Source organism: Mobula hypostoma, chromosome 12 (genome assembly GCF_963921235.1).
Source record: "Mobula hypostoma chromosome 12, sMobHyp1.1, whole genome shotgun sequence".
Lineage (NCBI taxonomy): Eukaryota > Metazoa > Chordata > Chondrichthyes > Myliobatiformes > Myliobatidae > Mobula > Mobula hypostoma.
In genome coordinates, this window is record NC_086108.1 from 84,985,018 (window position 1) to 85,007,424 (window position 22,407).

At 40.1% G+C, this 22,407-nt stretch overlaps 1 protein-coding gene across 3 annotated transcripts in view; it reads right to left on the minus strand.

Annotated features, from left to right (window-relative positions):
- The window catches only part of ptprfa (protein tyrosine phosphatase receptor type Fa), a 364,603-nt gene that overhangs the window by 253,719 nt on the left and 88,477 nt on the right, over positions 1-22,407 (minus strand). The window lies entirely within an intron of this gene.

Here is a 22,407-nt window from a genome sequence, read left to right on the forward strand (position 1 = left end):
GTCGTAAAGAGAGCTTTTGGTACATTGGCCTTTATAAGTCAAATTATTGAGTATAAGAGTTGGAATGTTATGGTGAGGCTGTATAAGGCATGGGTGAGGCCAAATTTGGAGTATTGTGTACAGTTTTGGTCACCAAATTACAGGAAGGATATTAATAAGATTGAAAGAGTGCAGAGTAGGTTTACAAGGATGTTGCCGGGACTTGAGAAACTCAGTTACAGAGAAAGGTTGAATAGGTTAGGACTTTATTCCCTGGAGCGTAGAATGAGGGGAGATTTGACAGAGGTATATAAAATTATGATGGGTATAGATACAGTGAATGCAAGCAGGCTTCTTCCACTGAGGCTGGGGGAGAAAAAAAAACCAGAAGACATGGGTTAAGGGTGAAGGGGGAGAAGTTTAAAGGGAACATTGGAGGGGCTTCTTCGCACAGAGAGTGGTGAGAGTGTGGAATGAGCTGCCAGAGCAAGTGGTAAATGTGGGCTTACTTTTAGCATTTAAGAAAAACTTGGACAGGTACATGGGTGAGACGTGTATAGAGGGATATGGTCCAGGTGCAGGTCAGTGGGACTAGGCAGAAAAATGGTTTGGCACAGACAAGAAGGACCAAAAGGCCTGTTTCTGTGCTGTAATGTTCTATTGTTCGTTGGTTCAAAACAAATATACAGTATTTCTGTTTTTGCATTTTTAAAAATCTATTTAATACATGTAATTGATTTAAGCAACACACACAAAATGCTGGTGGAACGCAGCAGGCCAGGCAGCATCTATCGGAAGAAGTGCAGTCGAGGTTTTGGGCCAAGACCCTTCGTCAAGACCAACTGAACGATGAGATAGTAAGAGATTTGAAAGTGGGAGGGGCAGGTCTGAAATGATAGGAGAAGACAGGAGGAGGAAGGATGAAGCTAAGAGCTGGAAAGTTGATTGGCGAAAGGGATACAGAGCTGCAGAAGGGGGAGGATCATGGGATGGGAGCCCTAGGGAGAAAGAAAGGGGGAGGGGAGCCCAGAGGATGGAAAGCAGGTAAGGAGTGATTGTGAGAGAGACAGAGAAGAGAAAAAAAAGGGGGGGAATAAAAATAAATAAGGGATGGGGTAAGAAGGGGGAAGAGGGGCATTAACGTAAGTTAGAGAAATCAGTGTTCATTCCATCAGGTTGGAGGCTACCCAGATGGAATATAAGGTGTTGTTCCTCCAACCTGAGTGTGGCTTCATCTTGACAGTAGAGGAGGCCGTGGATAGACATATCAGAATGGGAATGGGACGTGGAATTAAAATGTGTGGCCACTGGGAGATCCTGTTTTCTCTGGCGGACGGAGCGTAGGTGTTCAGCGAAACGGTCTCCCAGTCTGTGTCGGGTGTCACCAATATATAGAAGGCCACACCGGGAGCACCGGACACAGTATACCACCCCAGCCGACTCACAGATGAAGTGTTGCCTCACCTGGAGGAACTGTCTGGGGCCCTGAATGGTGGTGGGGGAGGAAGTGTAAGGGCAGGTGTAGCACCTGTTCTACTTACAAGGATAAGTGCCGGGAGGGAGATCAGTGAGAAGGGATGAGGGGGAACGAATGGACAAGGGAGTCACGTAGGGAGCGATCCCTACGGAAAGCAGAAGGGGGAGGGAAGGAAAGATGTGCTTGGTGGTGGGATCCCATTGGAGGTGGCGGAAGTTACAGAGAATTATATGTTGGATCCGGAGGCTGGTGGGGTGGTAGGTGGGGTGGTAGGTGAGGACAAGGGGAACCCTATCCCTAGTGGGGTGGCAGAAGGAAGGGGTGAGAGCAGATGTGCGTGAAATGGGAGAGATGCATTTGAAAGCAGAGTTGATGGTGGAGGAAGGGAAGCCCCTTTCTTTAAAAAAGGAAGACACCTCCTTCGTCCTGGAATGATAATTTATTTATTTATTTATTTATTTTTCTCTGCTGGATTATGTATTGCATTGAACTGTGGCTGCTAAGTTAACAAATTTCATATCACATGCTGGTGATAATAAACCTGATTCTGATTCCTGTCAGTATCTTGAAGCTTCAGTACAAATGGTAGAGACAATGATTGCAACTGGTATTTTTTGTGACTTCAACAATTCAGTTTTCTGCGCAAAGGAGCTTCAGTTGTGAGGCAAGACTAAAGTGAGAACCATTGCTGTTGGTATAAACTTATTGTGTCACATGTAGCAGTATACAGTGAAAAGCATGCCTTGCCTATGTGCAACTTGCACATCCTTCAGCAGACTCACGGGGCACCACAGAAGCGTAATGGTTAGCACGCTTTACAGTAGCAATGACCCTGAGTCATTTCCCACTGCTGCCTGTAATGAATTTGTACGTTCTCCCCGTGACCGCGTGGGTTTCCTCCGGGTGCTCTGGTTTCTCTCGACAGTCTAAAGACATACCAACTAGTAGGATAATTGGCCATTGTAAATTGTCCAGTGATTAGGCTAGAATTAAATCAGGGGATTGCTGGGGAGCTTGGCTCGAAGGGCCGGAAGGCTTATTCCACAATAAATAAATCAATCAATGATATTTCACAAGTTAAATGTCAAAACCTTATTTTTCTCTTCATGGATGTTGTTCATACAATTCAGAATTCCAGTAATAACAAGAAAAATATTTAGCTTAATTATAATTGTGTTTGAATTGTCAAACTCACTAATAACAAGAGTTGTCTTGTCAGATTCACATGTTATGACCCCAGACAACCTTATTTTATGTTTTAAAAGGGCTTAAATTCTTCAGTGGACAGTATTTTTGAGTTGTAACCAGTCACACAAGCTCACACTTTCTAAGTCCAGAGCACTGACACTTTCTGTGTGTCGGGTCTCTCAGTAAGGCTAACTGCTAAGGCTAATGTAATGGCTTCTCTGTAATGTTAACTGCTGAAGTAATGGATTTTCTGTAGCAGCGATGTTTGGGTTATAACTACAGATAACGTGTGGCTAGCCAATGGGAGAGATCTTATTCTTTTTTGTATGTCTGGGAGCCAGGGTTTTTCGGTTGAAGAGAGTGAAGAGGAAGGATGAGTGCGGAGAGCGCTTGGTGATCACCGGACAGCGTATACGGGAATTCGAGGGTCCGGAGGTCAGCAATGTTTCGGTGGAGTTCATTTATGAAGGAATACCTGAGGCGTGAGCTCCAACGATTTTTGTGCATGAACTATTTAATAAAAGTGGTGCCTTTTTCTTTTATATTTTGTTTTTCTACTAACCACATAGCAAAGAGATATAAAGTGTAATCATTTAATCGCATATTGTGTACTTCGGATATTTTGCATTGTGGATTTGTACTAGGGTTCATTACACAGCATCCACCCAAACTTGAATGCCCTGTTTGACAGGGCCGAAAGCTGATTCCCCTAGATGAACACGAGGACAAGCCTAGTGGGCTACATGTGCAAGAGTGAAAATGAATACATCAGCTTTCCAATGCAAACAATTTTCAGAAGTGAAGCTATAGAACAAAAGGAGTGATATAGTATTTAAAATTCAGCTGTAGAAGATTCTGACCACCCTGATAATCAATTACTTCGAATGGGATTAGGACATATGCCACCAAAGTGTGGATAATGGTAGAAATCCAAGTGATCAGAGTCTCAGAGGAAATTTGGATCCTCGGAAGATAGCAACATTTACAATCTGATTATTTTGAGTGCTGAAGATTAGCATAACAAAGAAAAATTGCCCAGCAATTGAAAATATAATTTCTTTGAGTAAACACAGTTGGCTAGTGAAGTGGGGTTTTTAAAAGGCACAGCTGGAACTGATCACATTTAATGTTTTTAAAGGAAATTGCACATTTAGCTGCAGAAGAGAAAATAGTGCTGAACCATTTCAGCAAATAGATTTACATCTTAACTTACACCTTTGCCATTTTCAGTCAATTTATGCTCAGTAACTCTGGAGTAAAAATTCACTACCCTTTGGGTGAAATGTTTTCTCACCTCTGTTCTGAAGGGCTGGCCCACTAACTAAACGTGCTTCTTTAGACGCCATCTCCTCATCTACCCCATCACAACCCATTCGAATATTTGTACATTTCAATGAGAACACCTCAAATTCACCTGAACACCTGAGAAAATAAACTCAATTCGCTTAACAGGATTTACTCTCTGACTCCAGGAATCATTACTGTGAACTTCTGTTGCATTCCATCGACTGCAATAACCAGTGCAGACTCACCAGGTACAATATGGCCTTCTCATTCCTTATAGAATAGCCTTTTACTACCACTCCAAAGATTGCAAGAGATTTTCTAATGCTTCCTTTCTCCCAGTACTGTGATACAGCTAATCTGAGAATAGTAAATTATAAGGCTTCAAACTCAACATTTAAAATCTTACTTAAAGACTGATTTGGTGAAAGAGCAAAGGGAATAAATAGTGTCACAGTCAGAACACTTCAGCATAGAAAGAGGTTCTTCAGCCTATCTAGTCTATGCTAGTCTGGCAAGTCCAATCTACATGCACCAGGACCACAGCCCTCCATACCTCTCTCATCCACGTACCTATCCAAATTTCTCTTCAATATTACAATTGAACCTGCATCTACCACTTCAATGGCATCTCATTCCACACTCAAATCACCCTCTCAGTGAGGGGGTTTCCGCTCAGATTCTCCTTAAATATGTCAGCTTTCATCCTAAACCAATGACCTCTACTTCTAGTCTCACCCTCTCTGCGAGGAAATAAACCTACATGCATTCACCCTGACTACCCCTTTGTATACATTTATCAACATCTCCCCTCATTCTCTGCACTCCAGGGAAAAAAGTCCAAACCCTTTTCAACCTATGTCGGAACTAGGTATTTTTTTTAAATGCCAAGACCCAAGACCGGAGTCCAGTAAAAACAATAAACAAACAAAATAAAATACTGAAGGTCTGAAAGGCAGAGAACTCAATGTTGCAAAATAACATACTGAAATTTGAATCTTCACCTGCTTATTGTGATTGAAAAGATGGTAGAAATCATGTTTCACAGAAATATATTCAATCCAAAACAAAACATTCAATCATGGTCATCATAATTTAACAATATTTAGGAAAACAAAAAAAAAAATCTGATGAGGCTTTGCCTATGCTCTGTTTTAATTACCGAGTTTATTTATTTTTGGCTCCTATCATTTCAATTCCTTATCCTTATTCTGAAAACTCATCCGCTGAAATTTCTCACAATTAGGTCCTAGCAAAGGTATTGCTATTGTCTACCAATAAACTAACTTGAATATTGTGGCAATGTCATGGGACCCTTTATCAAGATGGGGTAGCTGGGTAAAAATCACTGAAAGAAATTGCCTCTTCCTTACCTGCTTTCAGTGGTGATTTTACCCACTGCGGTTAGGGATAGGGAGGTGGTGCAGTAAACTGACCTCCATGGCCCCTTGATCCCCTGTAGCCTGAATAACTCCTAATCTGGGTTTTCAGACAGTACATTACTAAGGAAGTACTACAGTGCTCGCAATATCTTTTTACAGATAGCAATCACAGGGGATTATTCAATAAGGAAGGGCTAATCCAGTACTATTTTGCACAACATCAAGCAAAATAGTCTACCTAATTATTTAATTGCTCTTTTGCTAAGACTCACATTCCACAACCTTGGTGGAGGGTTCACTTGAACAGAAAGCAAATTCAACTGTGTCATTTCTGGCAGTTATCAAGCACTCTCACCTCTAAATAGGAATGCCCCTGCTTTATTCTGTAGCTCAGGCACATACACAACAATCTAAACTGGCACTCTAGTGCAACACTGCATTGTCAGTAGCGATGGCCTCAATCTCTTTTTGGCAAATTAAAAGCACATAAGATTGCATACAATATCATGCATTAAAAAAACTGGTTCACTGCCAGGAAACAGAAAGGGCTACAGTTTTTCATAATGTTGTACCTCAGATTTGAATGAGGGAACCTAGTGTAACGTTTGCTGACAACAAAAATACAGGTGAGATTGCAAGTTGTAAGGAGCATACAAAGAGACTTGATGGTAATTTGGAGAAGCTGAGCAAGTGAATACAAGGCCAATGCAGTAAAATATGGATCGGTATAGTATTACATTATTGATAAACTTAGAAATGCTGAAGCACAGAGGGCGTTTTTTTTTTCAGATGCAGTAAGCAATTAATAAGCCAGGCAATGCATTAGCCTTCATTGCAAGACGTGCCATTAGAAACACGGATATCTTTCTTCAAGTTTACAGGTTCTTTGTGAGATCAATCCTACAGAACTCAAGCTACACACACATAATGCTGAAAGAACTCAGCAGGCCAGACAGCATCTATGGAAAAGAGTACAGTCAACACTTCAGGCCGAGACCTTTGGGTCAACAAGACTGAAAAGCTGACTGTCGACTTCAGAAAGGGTAAGATGAGTGAAAACAAGCCATTCCTCAGGTCTCAGCCTGAAACGGCAATTGTGCTTGTATGTCTTGCTAGAGAACTCAGTTTTGGTCTGTCAAAGAGGATAAACCTGTTGCAAAACCAGTCCAACGAAACTTCTCCAATGGATTCCTAGAATTCATTCATATCAACATTATCAACTCCTGCCTGAGAAACGACATAGATCTGCTCCATTGTGCAACAAGTCCACCACTGGATCCTTGACTCCCTAACAGGCAGACCACAATCTATGCGGATTGGAAATAACACCTCCACCTCGCTGACAATCAACACTGGTGCACCACAGGGATGTGAGCTTAGACCTCAGGTCTACTCTCTCTGCACCCATAACAGTGTAGCTAAACACAGCTCAAATACCACCTATATATTTGCTGATGACACAACTATTGGCAGAATTTCAGATGGTTATGAAAGGATGTACAGGAGTGAGATTTACTAGTTAGTTGAGTTGTGTCACAACAACTACCTTGCACTCAATGTCAGCAGGACCAAAAAGCTGATTATGGATTTCAGTGAGGGTAAGATGAGGGAAGACAAACCGATCCTCATAGAGGGATCAGAAGTGGAGAGAGTGAGCAATTTTAAATTCTTGGGTGTCAATATCGCTGAGGACCTAACCTCGACTCAACATATTGATGCAGCTATAAAGAAGGCAAGATAGCAGCTGTATTTCATTGGGAGATGGCAGAGAGGAAGAAGCTGTTCCTAAATCCCTGAGAGTGTGGCTTCAGGCTTCTGTACCTCCTTCCCAACAGTAAGAAGAGGGTATGTCCTGGGTGGTGAGGGTCCTTAATAATGGATGCTCCTTGAAGTTGTCTTTTGCACACTGGCTGAATGCAGTCTTTCATTGATTCTGCTATAGTTATTATTCTATGGATTTATTGAGTATGCTCACAAGAAAATGAATCTCATTTTTGAACTTGGTGACATATATATGGTGATAATAAATTTATGAGGGGTGACTAATAAGTTCATGGCCTAAGGGTAGGAGGAGTCAATTTTAGAAAACCTAACACATTTATTTTTCAACATAGTCCCCTCCTGCATTTACACACTTAGTCCAGCGGTCGTGGAGCATACAGATCTTGGACCTCCAGAAAGTGTCCACCGCAGGAGTGGTTGATAAGTTTGTGGCCTAAGGTAGAAAGAGGAGAGTTATTAACTTCAAACTTTCTGCATAATCACTCAGAGTTGAACTGCATTTACATGTAATGAGAGCCATATAACTCATCTCCTTCTACCTTAGGCCATGAACTTATCAATCACCCCTGCTGTGGACCACTTTCTAGAGGCCCAAGATCTGTATGCTCCACGGCCGCTGGACTAAGTGTGTAAATGTAGGAGGGGACTATGTTGAAAAATAAATGTGCTAGGTTTTCTAAAAGTGACTCCTTCTACCTTAGGCCACGAACTTATCAATCACCCCTTGTACTTTGAACTTTCAATAGCAAGACCATTCAATGTGGAAAGATTGACAAAAATAAAGTTAAGAGAAGAGGTCTCATTGAAATACAAACTTCATACAGGCTCAGGCAAGTGGGTTGCAGGGAGGATATTTCCCTTCGCTGAGTTTCTAGAACAAGGGTCATAGACTTGGAATATGGGGTAATACATTATTCTTCACTCAAAGGCTGGTGGTGGAATTCTCTACACAAAAAACTGCGGAGTCAGAGTAGCTAAAAATGTTGAAGAGGAAGAAAGATAAATTATTAAATAAAAACAAAGGGAATGAGCAGGGTAGGTATACTGTAGAAAATCAGCCATGATCAGATTGCACAGTGGAGCAGGCTCAAAGGGCTGAACTACCCAATTTTTTATATTTCATATTTTATTTAAGATATTAATCTACGGCCCCACATATTCTCCACATGGACCCAAAAGACCGTTTGGCAGTATTTTGAAGAATATCTGTGGAATTATGCCTGATCTTCTGAATAATATACATTTTAAAGGAAACATTATTATAACATGGATTATCTAATCATGGAAATGTTTCTTTTGGAGAAAGTATGCTATGAAACTGGCTGCTATGTTGCCTATATTTCATGAGCACTTCATTGAACGTAGAACAATGCAGCATAGTGCTGGCCCTTTGGCTCACAGATGTTGTGCCAACCCTTCCTTCCCTCAAAGCCCTCCATTTTACTTTCATCCATGTGGCCATTTGAAGAACCTTGTGAAGTCCTAAAAGATGTACAAGAAACTCAGTACAAACATAACCAGTTCCTTTCCTTTGACTTTGAAGAGGTTGATTATACTCTGAAATTGCTATCTAGGAACATTCTGCTAATTACAAGATTTTATGTAAATGTGAGCTTCTGCTGTTGTGGAAGGCATAATAAGACAGGAAACAAGCAAACTGAGTTTGAGTGCTTCTGGGATCCAGACTACTGACAGCAGGTAACTCAAAGCAATGGAACAAACCACTAACAGTATCTCTGGATAAGGAAACAAACTCAGAATGATCCACCAGGCAAACATCTTCAATACTGAAATTCTAGTTACACTCAATCAGCCACATCAGCATCATTCAATACTTGACAACAGATTCCAGAAACAAACACTACACTCCGTAACTTCTGCCATCTCAACGGGATCCCACCACCAAGCACCTTTCCCACCCCAACCCCAACATTTTGCTTTCCGCAAGGACCATTCCCTACGTGACTCCTGTCCACTCGTCCCTCCCCACTGATCTGCCTCTTACACCTGCCCCTACACCTCCTCCCTCACTACCATTCAGGGCCCCAAACAGTCCTTCCAGGTGAGGCAACACTTCACCTGTGAATCTCGAGGTCATATACTGTGTCTGGTGCTCCCGCTGTGGCCTCCTGTATACCGGTGAGACCAGATGTAGATTAGAGGACTGCTTTGTTGAGCACCTATGCTCTGTCCACCAGAAGAAGTGGGATCTCATTTTAATTCTACTTCCCATTCCTATTCCATTATGTCAATCCATGGCCTCCCCTATTGTCGAGATAACACCACACTCAGGTTGGGGGAACACCACCTTACATTCTGTCTGGGTTGCCTCCAACCTGATTACATGAAGATAGATTTCTCCATTCCTTCCCTCCACCCCCTTTCACCATTCCACATCCCCTTTTCCTCCCTCACCTTATTTCCTTGTCTATCCATCACCTCCCTCTGGTGCTCCTCCCCCCCTTTTTTCTTTCTTCCATGGCCTTGTCTTCTCTTATTAGATTCCCCCTTTTCCACCCCCCGTATCTCTTTCACCAATCAACTTCCCAGTTCTTTACTTCAGCCCTTCCCCACCCAATTTCACTTATCACCTCGGGTTTCTCTCTTCCTTCCCCCGCTCCCCACCTTTCAACTATTCCTCAACGTTTTTTCTCCAGTCCTGCTGAAGGGTCTCAGCCCAAAATGTCAGCTGTACTCTTTTCCATAGATACTCCCTGGCCTGCTGAGTTTCTCCAGCATTTTATGTGCGTTGCTTGGATTTCCAGCATCTGCAGATTTTGTCTTGTTTGTGATTGGGTTACTCCATTCCAAGGTCTGATATGACTACCAGGCAGTCACAGAGAGATAAAAAAAAATCAAAGACTCGGTCAAAGCCTCCTTAAAGCTATGCAAAAGCCCCATTTACTGCTGGGAATTTCTGGACAATGCAGGGAACAGCAAATGTGGATATCCAGTACACCGAGAAAGCAAATGATAATACTGTTCCTCTCTCAATGTATCAGGAGAATTAAAGGCGATGTCTTTATGCCAGGGCCAGATCAGTCACAGTCATATGACTTTGGTGACATGTCACTGTCTTTTGACACAGTCACAAGACATTAGAGGCGTAATTTAGAGTATTGTGTGCAGATCTAGTCATCTACATTTTTTCAAACTCACAGATACAAGGATGCTACCAGAACTGGAGTACATAAGTTGAATAGGGGAAAAGTTGAATAGGTTAGAACTTCATTCCCTAGAGCATGGGAGAATGAGGGGAGATTTGATAGAGGTACACCAAATTATAAGAGGCATAGAGAGGGTAAATGCAAGCAGGCTTTTTCCACTGACATTAGGCAAGACTAGAACTACAGGTCATGGGTTAAGGGTGAGAGGTGAAATGTTTAAGGGAACCTGAGGGAGAACTTCTTCACTTCAAGGGTGGTGAAAGTGTGGAACGAGCTGCCAGAAATGATGGCCGCAGGTTTGATTTCAATATTTGAGATAAATTTTAATAGTTACATGGACAGAAGGGTGTGGAGAGGTATGGTCTGTCCGGGTGCAAGTTGATGGGACTAGGCAGAATAGTTTGTCATGGACTAGATGATTCAAATGGCTTGCATCTGTGCTGTAGTGTCCTATAATTCTATGACTCTATTTGGAATGGCAAGGCAGGCCGTAGGGTCCATTTAACCTACTTGTTTCTCTTATTTTCTCTTGAAGCAATGCATAACACTGTTTTCTAACAGAGATATTGTGTGTGTGGGGGGGGGAAGAGAAATAAGTGTAGAGACTGATATGTCAAATGGCTCACAGTGTTAGTAAATTTGGCTGCAATTTCAGATGAGGCTACATAATGAAACAATGACAATTTGCAATTGTTATCCAAGTGAGATCCTCAAGGGCTTGTCAATAGTAAGAGCTGTTGGTCATGAAGTTATTCATCATTTGAAATTAATTCAATTTGCAGCAGGTGTTAAACTTTTGAACAGTGAACATAGTCTAGAGACAACGAAGCTCTTCCATTTTAAAGACTGCTTTGAAGTAGTACAAGATCAGACTGGAAATGCAGAGTCTGAATTCAGGAAGACTGGCTTCAATGTAGGATCCTCACTTTTATCCAAATATCCTGCAGGAACATCCATTCAGACTGTGCTTCCAAAAGTTGCAAAGAAGGTAGGGTAGGGATGGTAAGACAAAAATATCTCAGATAGGATGCAGCCAGGATTGCTGAAGTTATTCATTCTCCCTCACCCTTGCTGCCACCTGTTTTCGTATGAAAGGATTCTCTCTGAAATGTTATCACTTTCTCTTGCCACAGTTGCTGACTGATCTACTGAGAATTTGCAAAGTTTACTTTGGAATTATTGGAACAAATATTCCAATATTTTTTGTCAGCAGCATTCCATCAGAACTGAAATTATACTTTGTTCTTCTGCCTCCACAAACGCTGGTGATTTGCTATCCAACATCTACTGAATTCTACTTCTGTTTTCCAACTAACAGTTTTCCTTGATATTGGGAACATTTGAATCAAATTACCACTTACTTCCAGAGAATATAATCTCAATGCGTGTTATCTCATTATCTTAACAGATAGTGATAAAAGAATTGAACTGACAAATCAAACGTCCACTCCAAGGTCAATATATGCTTGACAGTATTATGACTACAACTGATCATAAAAATTTACATGCAGTCAGATTTTAACTTCTATTCCCTTATTTTTACCTTCTAAATATAAAGATAAGTGTTCCAATATCGTACTTGACTGTTTTCTCCATGAAGTGGTGGTCCAGTGAGAGCTCCAAGTACATACTTTGGTTTTCAACATTTAAAGAAAAGACTAGCATTTTGGACAGGCGCCTTTCAAACCTTTTTGAAAGTAATTTGTAGCCAATGATGTACTCTTCAAGTACAATTACTGATGTTAGGAATAAAACTTGGTAGTCTTCTGAACACAGCATCATTGTGGGGAAAAAAATCAGTGCAAATGGAGAAAAGAGAGATACAAGTGACCTGAATATGCCAATGATTGCTCATGATATCCAAAAAGAAACCCCTACTGTTATTTTGTGGGATTAGCAGCGAATGTAATAAAATTATCTGATAATGGTCAATATGGGGCAAGTAAAAATTGGGCATGTGGGAAAAAGCTAAAAATGGAGGAACACTAAAGTTTCAGGGTTACAGAACTGAACTCTGTTACAGAGGTAAGGCAGACTCACATGTGCATTTGAATATGATGAGCATTTTCAGTCTACTAAGTTATTAATGTAAATAATTTTATATATCTTTATAAAATTAAAGGCAAAGAGTTCTCCCTCTAACAATTCAAAAATATTGCCATTATATTCAGTGTTATTAGAAGTATGATTGACTCAATATTTTTAAAAGTCACCTAATTGATTTTAAACAGTTGTACAACAACCCTTGTTCATATCCTGCAGCAGCTCTTCTAGCTACCTTTACATTAATTCATGTTTCCACACTGATTTCATTGGGTTTCAGGCACTGGTTCACAATGTAGATCCTACAATTAACCACTTCTCATTTCTTCTATTTAAGAACTGGAAACCTATTGACTTACTTTCATTTCATCAAAAGTGAATGCTCTATTTCTGGAATCATAGCAATGTATTCAGGAAAATACAACTAAATTCATTGTTATGGTTGCAGTTTAAAAATAAGCGGCACAATCTCACAAACCATCTTATTCAAGGCTTGATGAATTATGACAATTTTGTCGACCCAAGTTCTTTTGTATGAACATTTCAGTTCACCATTAGTTATTAGTACATATTCAGATTTTTTCATATTTCCAAATTAACTGGAAATTTCAGCTTTGTATGGTAACTTACTTCCGAGTAGAACTATTGCTTCTGCCTGCTCGTTCCACAGACCTTCTCTTCATTTCTTGGCTCCATCCTCTCTTCCCCGGTCCTTTTCCATTTAATGGCTACATTATTTCAGCCTACTGCAGACATACCCTTTTTTTTACCACTGGCCTTGCCCCCCATTACATACCCTCAGCTTCTCTGCTCCTCAGACTAATTTGCTTCCTCTCTTTCTCAGCTGAAGGGACTCAGATGCTGCCTTAGCTGCTGAGTTTTTCCAGTATTGCCTGTTTTTTTAATATGCAAATTTTTGTTTGGGATGATACTTGTGTTGCAATGAGTTAATATGAAATCTGCCACCTTTCAAAAATCAAAGTTCAAAGTAAATTTATTATCAAAATCCATATATGTCAAATACTATCCAGGGATTCATTTCCTTGCAGGCAATCGCAGTAAAACAAAGAAGTACAATAGAATCAATGAAAAACTACAAAAAAACTCACAAATAGTGCAAATACAAACATGTAATAATACTAATATTAATTAATTAATAAATAAATAAAACAGAGAACATAAGTTGTAGATTCCTTTAAAGTGAGTCCAGAAGTTGTGTTCAATGATCAATTCGGTGCTGTGGTGAATGATGATGTCCACACTGGTTCAGAAGCCTGACGGTTAAAGGACATACACAGAATGCAAGAGGTTGCAGCTGCTCTTTGAGTTCCTCGGAGAGCTACTTCTGCAGTTCTGGTTACACTTTAGTCCCGCACTCCTCATCTATGGGCATCCAGTTCGAAAGGGGGCAGGGCGAGAGGAGGGTCTCCTGGTGGGCTTGGTTTGGGCTAGGCCAAGATGGCCATCCATTGGTCTAGGTGGTGGAAGGTGGAGGACACTGCCCGGGCCAACTCCCTGCCCCTTTTCGGAGGACATGTCCGTGCCAGGCTGTCCTTGGAGAAGGAGAACATGGTCGTGGCAGGCACACTGGGGGATTTCCATGAGTAGTGTGGACTGTTTAATAGACAGTAGCGGCTATATAGGAATTTAAATGCAACTACCGTCTTGTAAATATTGAATGTCTTGGAAACAAACTTTTATCATTTTGATAAAAAAAAGAACAATAACTGCTTCTGAAGACCCAAGGCTCCTGTACCTTCTTCCTAATGGTAACAAGAATAACTTCAGTTTATTTTTTTCATATTTCAAATGGCTTTAAATTTTTACAACATATTCATGCTGAGAGATTTGAGGGAATTTTAACTGTCATGCCAGTAAGAAATTATCTTTTTTGCAGTTTCTACAGGCTTTCTGTCACTTTAGTTGACACAAATAAGATCGTGTATGTGTTTATATAACATTATTGTGTCACAATGGAATCATGGTGACATGTCCTTTGTGATGTTAAATATCCATTTATATGTGGTATTCAAGTGTAGACTAACATTTCAGTTATGTGAGCCAAATAATCTTCAATAAATTTCAGAGAACAATATTTACTTTGTGAGTGGTTGTATAGCAAATCTGGCCAATTGCCAAATTAAATTAAAATATAAAGTCATTTCAATTTCACACTGAATTTTTCCACCTTATAGGACAGTGCACAGAAACATCAATCAGTCTGGAAGGAAAAACAAATGTCTCCAATTCATTGCTGACACTAATTCTGCATTGGAGCTACATGAATGAAATGTTTTTACGGTGACATGATACTAAAACCATACAATTTTACAAGCTATTACTGAAAGAAACAGCAGCCAGCAAGAGACTGAGGTGCAAACTACATAATGACCTAATGACTTAACACACTTAAATCAATTTATCAGACAAAATATACAAATAAGGGATCATTTTCCTTAAACTGATACTGTTGTCTCCACTCTTGGCTCCAACCCATGACACTGAAAAAAAAGAGCTGGAAAATGCCAACTGAATGAATAAAAAGAACAGAGGTAATGCAAACTATGGGGAATTGAGGGATAACCTGTGACATTTTCATCAGTATTGCTTCCAGGTTTAGCAGAATAATCAACAAATTTAGTTTTTAAAAACGCCTCCAATGCAGCCTGTATTTTCTTTTAAACAAATTGCAAATATAAAATTGCACCTGAATGAGCCCTCCGGTTTTTTTGAACTATAAGCTCTGATAGTAAAAGATCTAATTCAGAGAAGTGAAATCAATACATCTACAGTCCATGCTAATAAAAAGGTACCTTAAATCTCAGATTAATACTTTTGCTGCATCCCATAAGAACAAAAATCTATCAAAACAACCAATCATCAATTTCATAACATTGTTAGCTACAGAGAAAATAAAGTTATTAACTTTGAGTAACACACAAACAAAATGCTGGTGGAACGCAGCATCCATAGGAAGAAGTACAGTCAACATTTCAGGCTGAGACCCTTTGACAAGAAGGGTCTTTCATCCTGACGAAGGGTCTCGGCCTGAAACGTCGACTGTACTTCTTCCTATGGATGCTGCCTGGCCTGCTGCGTTCCACCAGCATTTTGTGTGTGTTGCTTGAATTTCCAGCATCTGAAGATTTCCTCGTGTTTGCACTATTAACTTTGACTTTGGTTCAATAATATCTCATTAACTGCAAAAACATCACAACTTTTAGTCTACTTTGTACTTGTCCTATATTTTAATATTTGACTCTCCCTATTTTCATTCCCAAATTTCAGAATCAGAATCACTTCGTTGTCAGTCTTTGATATATAATAGAATTTATTGTGGTTTGTTACTAAGCATAAAAACAAGTTGATAACGTAACAGACAACACAATAGCAACCAATAATTTACAAGACAATAGTGTAAACAGCCATGAACAATCAACAATTAGCAGAATGGTCATATATGCAAAGGTCAATAATAAAACTTAAATAAATGTGAACATATGAACAGACACAGCAAAACAAAGAGAGCAGGAAAGACTATTTAAGTGATGTTGTACGGAACAATTAGGGTATTACACCCGAGTGAGTTTTCTTGAGAAGCTTGGAAGCTACACGAAAGAAGCTTCAGAGATGACATGCAGTCCTGGTGGTGATGGATTCGAGGTATCTTCCTGATGGCAATTTTGAGAATAGGTGACTGCCTGGGCGGGTGGAGTCAGTAGTAAACTTTTTCCAGTTCTTTTCTTCACGCTAGCAATGATGACTTTCCACCTCGATTCCCAAACCCGCACTAAACAAGAAGTTTGTTCCATCCCGTTCAAAGACAACAACTAGCTCCAATTCTCCACAAACCAAAAATATTTCCTCCTGCACTAATTCTGTATTCAATCATTAAGATAGTTAATTTCAATGTTCTAGCACAAGGCATCAATAGCAATTCAGAAAATATATTTCAGATACTGAATTATAAAAGTGGCAATTCCTCCACCACTGTCTTCTGTTTCATCTCAGTTTATTCTTTCCCTTCTATAGCACTCTTGCCTTTTTGTGCAAAGCAATACCCACCCCTATTACACCAAAATATTGTATCTATGCAAAGGGGGATCCATTTGAGCTGCACTCCAAACATAAGTAAACAACTGTGGTAAAATTTGCTTAGACTTCTTTTGTTCTGTGAAATATCAACAGGAGAACATTTATCCCACTTTAGTAAAACATTTTCAGGCCGATATCATCATCTTAGTGATTCACCTGTAAACTGGTTATATTAGTGTTTCTGATGTCAATAGTTTCCTTCAAGAGTATATATCTCATAAATAATTAAGCAACTCTTTCACTCATTAATGCAAGTTGCACTCAGTTAAAATCAATACAGGATGTCCCAATTCCCTATTCTGCTTGAGTTAGTAAGGCATGAAGTTATTTAAAACTGGCCTTTAGTCTTATGGACTAGATCTTAATGGTTAATTGCATTAAGACTTGTAGTACCTCAAGATCTTCAGTTTCCCATTTAGCCTTTTCTCACATTTGCTGACAATAGCTGGCATTGTTCACATTATTTTATATCATAAGGCCATAAGACATAGGAGCAGAATTAGGTTATTCAGCCCATCAAATCTGCTCCACCATTCCATCATGACTGATCCTGGATCCCATTCAATCCATAAGCCTGCCTTCTCGCCATATCCTTTGATACCCTGACCAATCAGTAAAAGATCAACTTCCACCTTAAATATACCCACGGACTTGGCCTCCACTGCAGTCTGTGGCAGGGCATTCCACAGACTTACTCAGCTCGAGCTAAAAAAACTGCCCCTCATTGCCTCTCAATTTTGTACTCTGCCCTCTAGTTCTCCACCATACCCTATCTAGTTCTTTCAACATTCGGGAGGTTTCAAGGTTTCAATGAGATTTCCCCCACATTCTTCTAAATTCCAGTGACTACAGGTGCAAAGCTGCCAAATGATCCTCATATGTTAACCCCGTCATACCCAGAATCATCCTCATGAACCTCCTCTGGACTCTCTCCAATGACAACACATCCTTTCGGAGATATGGGGCCCCAAACTGTTGACAGTACTCCAAGGGCGGCCTGACTAGTGTCTTATAAGGCTCAACATTATTGCCTTGCTTTTATGTTCTATTCCCCTTAAAATAAATAAGAACATTGCATTTGCAATGATTATATTATTATTAATCATTACCACTGACTCAACCTGTAAATTAATCTTCTGGGAGTCTTGCACAAGGACTCCTAAAGCTCTCTGCAACTCTGATGTTTGAACCTTCTCCCTATTTAGATAATACTCTGCACTATTGTTCCTTTTACCAAACTGCATTAACATATATTTCCCAACACTGTTTTCCATCTGTCACTTTTTTGCCCATTCTTCCAATTTGACCAAGTCCTGCTGCAATCACACTGCTTCCTCAGCACTATCCACGGCTCCACCTATCTTCATGTCATCCGCAAACTTTGCCACACAGCCATCAATTCCATTTTCTAAATCATTGCCAAACAATGTGAAAAGCAGCAGTCCTAATACTAACCCGAGGAATACCGTCCCAACCGTTCAACAGACGACGCCATTGATATCACCATCCACCTGGCCCTAACCCACCTGGACAAAAAAAACACATATGTTCGAACGCTGTTCATAGACTTCAGTTCAGTATTCAGCACAATCATTCCTCAGAAACTGACTGGAAAGCTGAGCCCACTGGACCTGAACACCTCCCTCTGCAACTGGACCCTAGACCTCCTGACTGGGAGACCTCAGTCAGTCTGGATTAGAAGCAGCATCTCCAACACCATCACACTGAGTACAGGGGCCCCCCAGGGCTGTGTGCTCAGTCCACTGCTGTTCACTCTGCTGACCCACGACTGTGCTGCAACACACAATGTGGTGGGTCTCATCAGCAATAATGATGAGTCAGCATACAGAAAGGAGGTGCAGCGGCTAATGGACTGGTGCAGAGCCAACAACCTGTCTCTGAATGTGAACAAAACAAAAGAGATGGTTGTTGACTTCAGGAGGACACAGAACAACCACTCTCCGCTGAACATCGACGACTCCTCACAGAGATCATTAAGAGTACATTTCTTGGTGTTCACCTGGCGGAGAATCTCACCTGGTCCCTCAACACCAGCTCCATAGCAAAGAAGGCCAGGCAGTGCCTCTACTTTCTGCGAAGGCTGAGAAAAGTCCATCTTCCACCCCCCATCCTCACCACATTCTACAGAGGTTGTATTGAGAGCATCCTGAGCAGCTGCATCACTGCCTGGTTCAGAAATTGCACCCGTCTCAGATCTCAAGATCCTGCAGCGGATAGTAAGGTCAGCTGAGAAGATGATCAGGGTGTCTCTTCCCGCCATTAGAGACATTTACACCACACGCTGCATCCGTAAAGCAAACAGCATTATGAAGGACCCCACGCACCCCTCATGCAAACTCTTCTCCCTCCTGCCATTTGTGAAAAGGCACCGAAGTATTCGGGCTCTCACGACCAGACTATGTAACAGTTTCTTCCCCCAAGTCATCAGACTCCTCAATACCCAGAGCCTGGACTGACACCAACCTACTGCCTTCTACTGTGCCTATTGGCTTGTTTATTATTTATTGTAATGCCTGCACTGTTTTGTGCACTTTATGCAGTCCTGGGTAGGTCTGTAGTCTAGTGCAGTTTTGTGTTTTTTTTTACATAGTTCAGTGTAGTTTTTGTATTGTTCATGTAGCACCATGGTCCTGAAAAACATTGTCTCGTTTTTAGTGTGTACTGTACCAGCAGTTATGGTCGAAATGACAATAAAAGTGACCTGACTTGACTAGTCACTGGCAGCCAACCAGAAAAGGCCCCTTTTATTCCCACTCACTGCCTTCTGCCTGTCAGACATTCCGCTATCCATGCCAGTAACCTTATTGTAACACCATAGGATTTTATCTTGTTAAGCAGACTCATGTGTGGCACCTTATCATAAGCCTTCTGAAAATCCACTTCTCCTTTGTCCACCTTGATTGTTACTTCCTTGAAGAACTCTTAAACAGCTTTGTCAGACAAGATTTTGCTGCTGTTAGACAAGTAACTAGCCAAAACCTTTTTGGACCAAACATGAATTTTAAAACCTTTTGACATACAGATTAAGCAAAGCCATCACCTGAGAAATAAGTGGCACAATAGCACAGATGGTACAGCTGCTGTTTTACAGCTCAAGTGATCCAGGATCAATCCTGATTTCTGGTACTGTGTGGAAAGTGCCTCTTCTCCCTATGACTACATGAGATTTTTCTGGATGCTCCAAGTTTCCTCCCACATTTTAAAACATGCAGGTTGTTAGATAAATTGGCTCAGTGTGTGTTTAAGTGGTAGAATTTGATGGGAGTGGGAGATTAAATGATATTGTGCATGAATTGTGTAAGTGGGTGCTTGATTGTCAGCATGCACTTGGTGGATCACAGGATGTTTCTGTGCTATATGATACCATGACTCGTTGCAATACATGATTTAAAAGAGCAGTTTTGTACAGATTGCTTAAATAAATGAATCAGAAATACCTATTGACCTTTTATAAGATGGCTCCACAAACTTCAAAGTTATTATTCACACCAATTATCCTTTCTCTACACCTCCAAAATAAATCAAACTTCGGAGAATTCAAATTCACATTCTGTCTGCCTTTGGCATTAGCCACAGAATAATTCTGAAGCTGAAACTCAGACTATCTACATGCAATCTAACACCACTGATGTGAAAGCTGTGAGGTATTACTATTATCCATTAATATTGTTTTAGTCACACCAATATGTTCTGCATGTAGTATAGTCACACTTCTCCTTATTTTCATACAACGGCTTGTTTATTGATAGATGATAAAATAAATGGATTTCCAAGTGGCCAAGATCTCCAGCCATGTTTATTCCATATGCATTATAATCCAGCTGAGGAAAACAAAAATCTTGAATGAAAATTTAAAAATGTTGATACTTTTCTGCATTGGCGACTGAAAAATGAAAATGAATTATATATGCAATATGACAAAGTATTTTAAAGGTTTTGCAACATACAAAAACAAGTAGATGCTGGATTTCCTTTTACTAATGGTTAACTAATAAAAAAAACCTCATCTATTTGCTATCTTTAACCTAATAAAAAAACATCCCAGGCTTTCACAGAAACAGGAACAAACAAAAGCTGCAGCAAGCCCTGAGGAGATAAAAGGACCATATGCTTTATTAAAATTCAATGATTTTAAGGAGCACCTTAAAGAAGAAGAGAAGTGGAATTAAGGGAATAATTTTGAATCTTTGATGACATAGCAACCAATTTAACTGGGGGTGGTCAAGAATCCAGAAATGTGGAGATAAAGCAGGCAACATAATGGAGGTGATCACTAAAATAAACGTAGGTTTACTTAACTCAGAAACACTGTAGGTCAGGAAGCAAATGAGATGACAGGTCAAAGAGATCTAAATGTGAGATAAGATGGTTTATAGTTAGAATAAAAGGAAAGATGACAAAAATTGTGCTGGAATACTGAATAACTGAGTTCAGAGATAATAGCCTTAGTAACAGATGATCAGAGGAGAGGCTACAATCAAATTGGGTTGTGGAAATGGAAGACTTTAAAGCGGGGTTCCCAGGAGTCCATGGACTCCTCAATTAATGGTAGGGGTCCAAGACATAATAAAGGTTGGGAACTCCTGTTTTAAAGAGAGTACAGGACTTAGGGTAAAAAGTGACACCAAAATTGTGAACAGTACAGTTTGGTGCCATGGAAAGACAAGGAGATTAAAAAAAAATACATAAGCGGGATCAAAGGTGATAGTGGTCAGACTTCCCTATATTTAATTGGAAGAATGAAGCCACTGTCAGGGTGGAGCAGAAACACTCCACATTCTGTCTAGGTACCCTCTAATCTGTTGGCATAAACATTGATTTTTCCAACAATTATTTTCCCCCTTCCCCATTCTGACCTCTTACCCCTTTTCTCACCTGCATATTACCTACTCCAGTACACCTCCTCCTTTCATTTCTCCCATGGTCCACTCCCCGCTCCTATCAGATTCCTTCTTCTCCAAACTTTCGATGTTTCCACCTATCACCCCCCCCAACCATACCCCCACTTGACTTCATCCTCCCTCCCCAACCCACCTGGCTTCACCTATCACCTTCCAGTTTGGCCTTCTTTCCTCTTCCCATTTTATTATTCTGGCATCTTCCCCCTTCCTTTCCCATTCTCAGCCTGAAACATTGATGTTTTATTCATTTCCTTAGGTGCTGTCTGACCTGCTATATTTTTCCTTCAGATGATAATTTTGAAGAATAGCTTGTCAAAAATAAAAAGACACAGGTTTGTAGAATACCAGGGGTTATAGTCATTGCTAACAGAAAACTCATTCTAAAAAATATTGAGAACCTTCATCTTATCTGGCCAACTTTAAAAGAGTGTAAGTTCTTGTGTAGACAACGTGTACATTGGGAATATTCTACTTCATGCATTTATTTTCAGATCCAGCTCATCACTTTTGAATGATATTTTGTAAACATCTTCACAGCCAAAATCCAAAATTCATCTAATGTTTGGAGGAGAATTGCCTCCTCCAGTCATTAATTTCTAAAAGTTGGCTTTACTAATATTATGTGCTTTTCCATCTGCTCACTGTTCTTTTCTCAAGAGTAATGTACCTTTCGTTATCAAATATTCAGAGTTAAATCTTTAATAATTACTGCCTTAACAACAAAGTTGTGTCTTAATAACTCATTTTTAAATTTGGTACAACATCCTTTACACTAACTTGATTTTGTAGTATTTCACGTTTACTTTTCACTGATGGTTATGAATGATTTGAAACAAATCTGGTTGGATAGTGAAATTATAGTGTTTAAGATTTTCTAATTTTCTTACACTCTCTGTTGAATTTGAAATTCTGTTCAGATTATAACTGTAATGTGAAAAGTACTCAATACAATTGTGCAGTTTCATGATTTGTAACCAATATGCATGTTTTTTGCATATTGCACCTTTTCATACTATCCTCTGCATTCAAATATATTCACAAATATCCAGGCAACAAAGAAAAAAATAGTTTCAACATTAAAATAATTT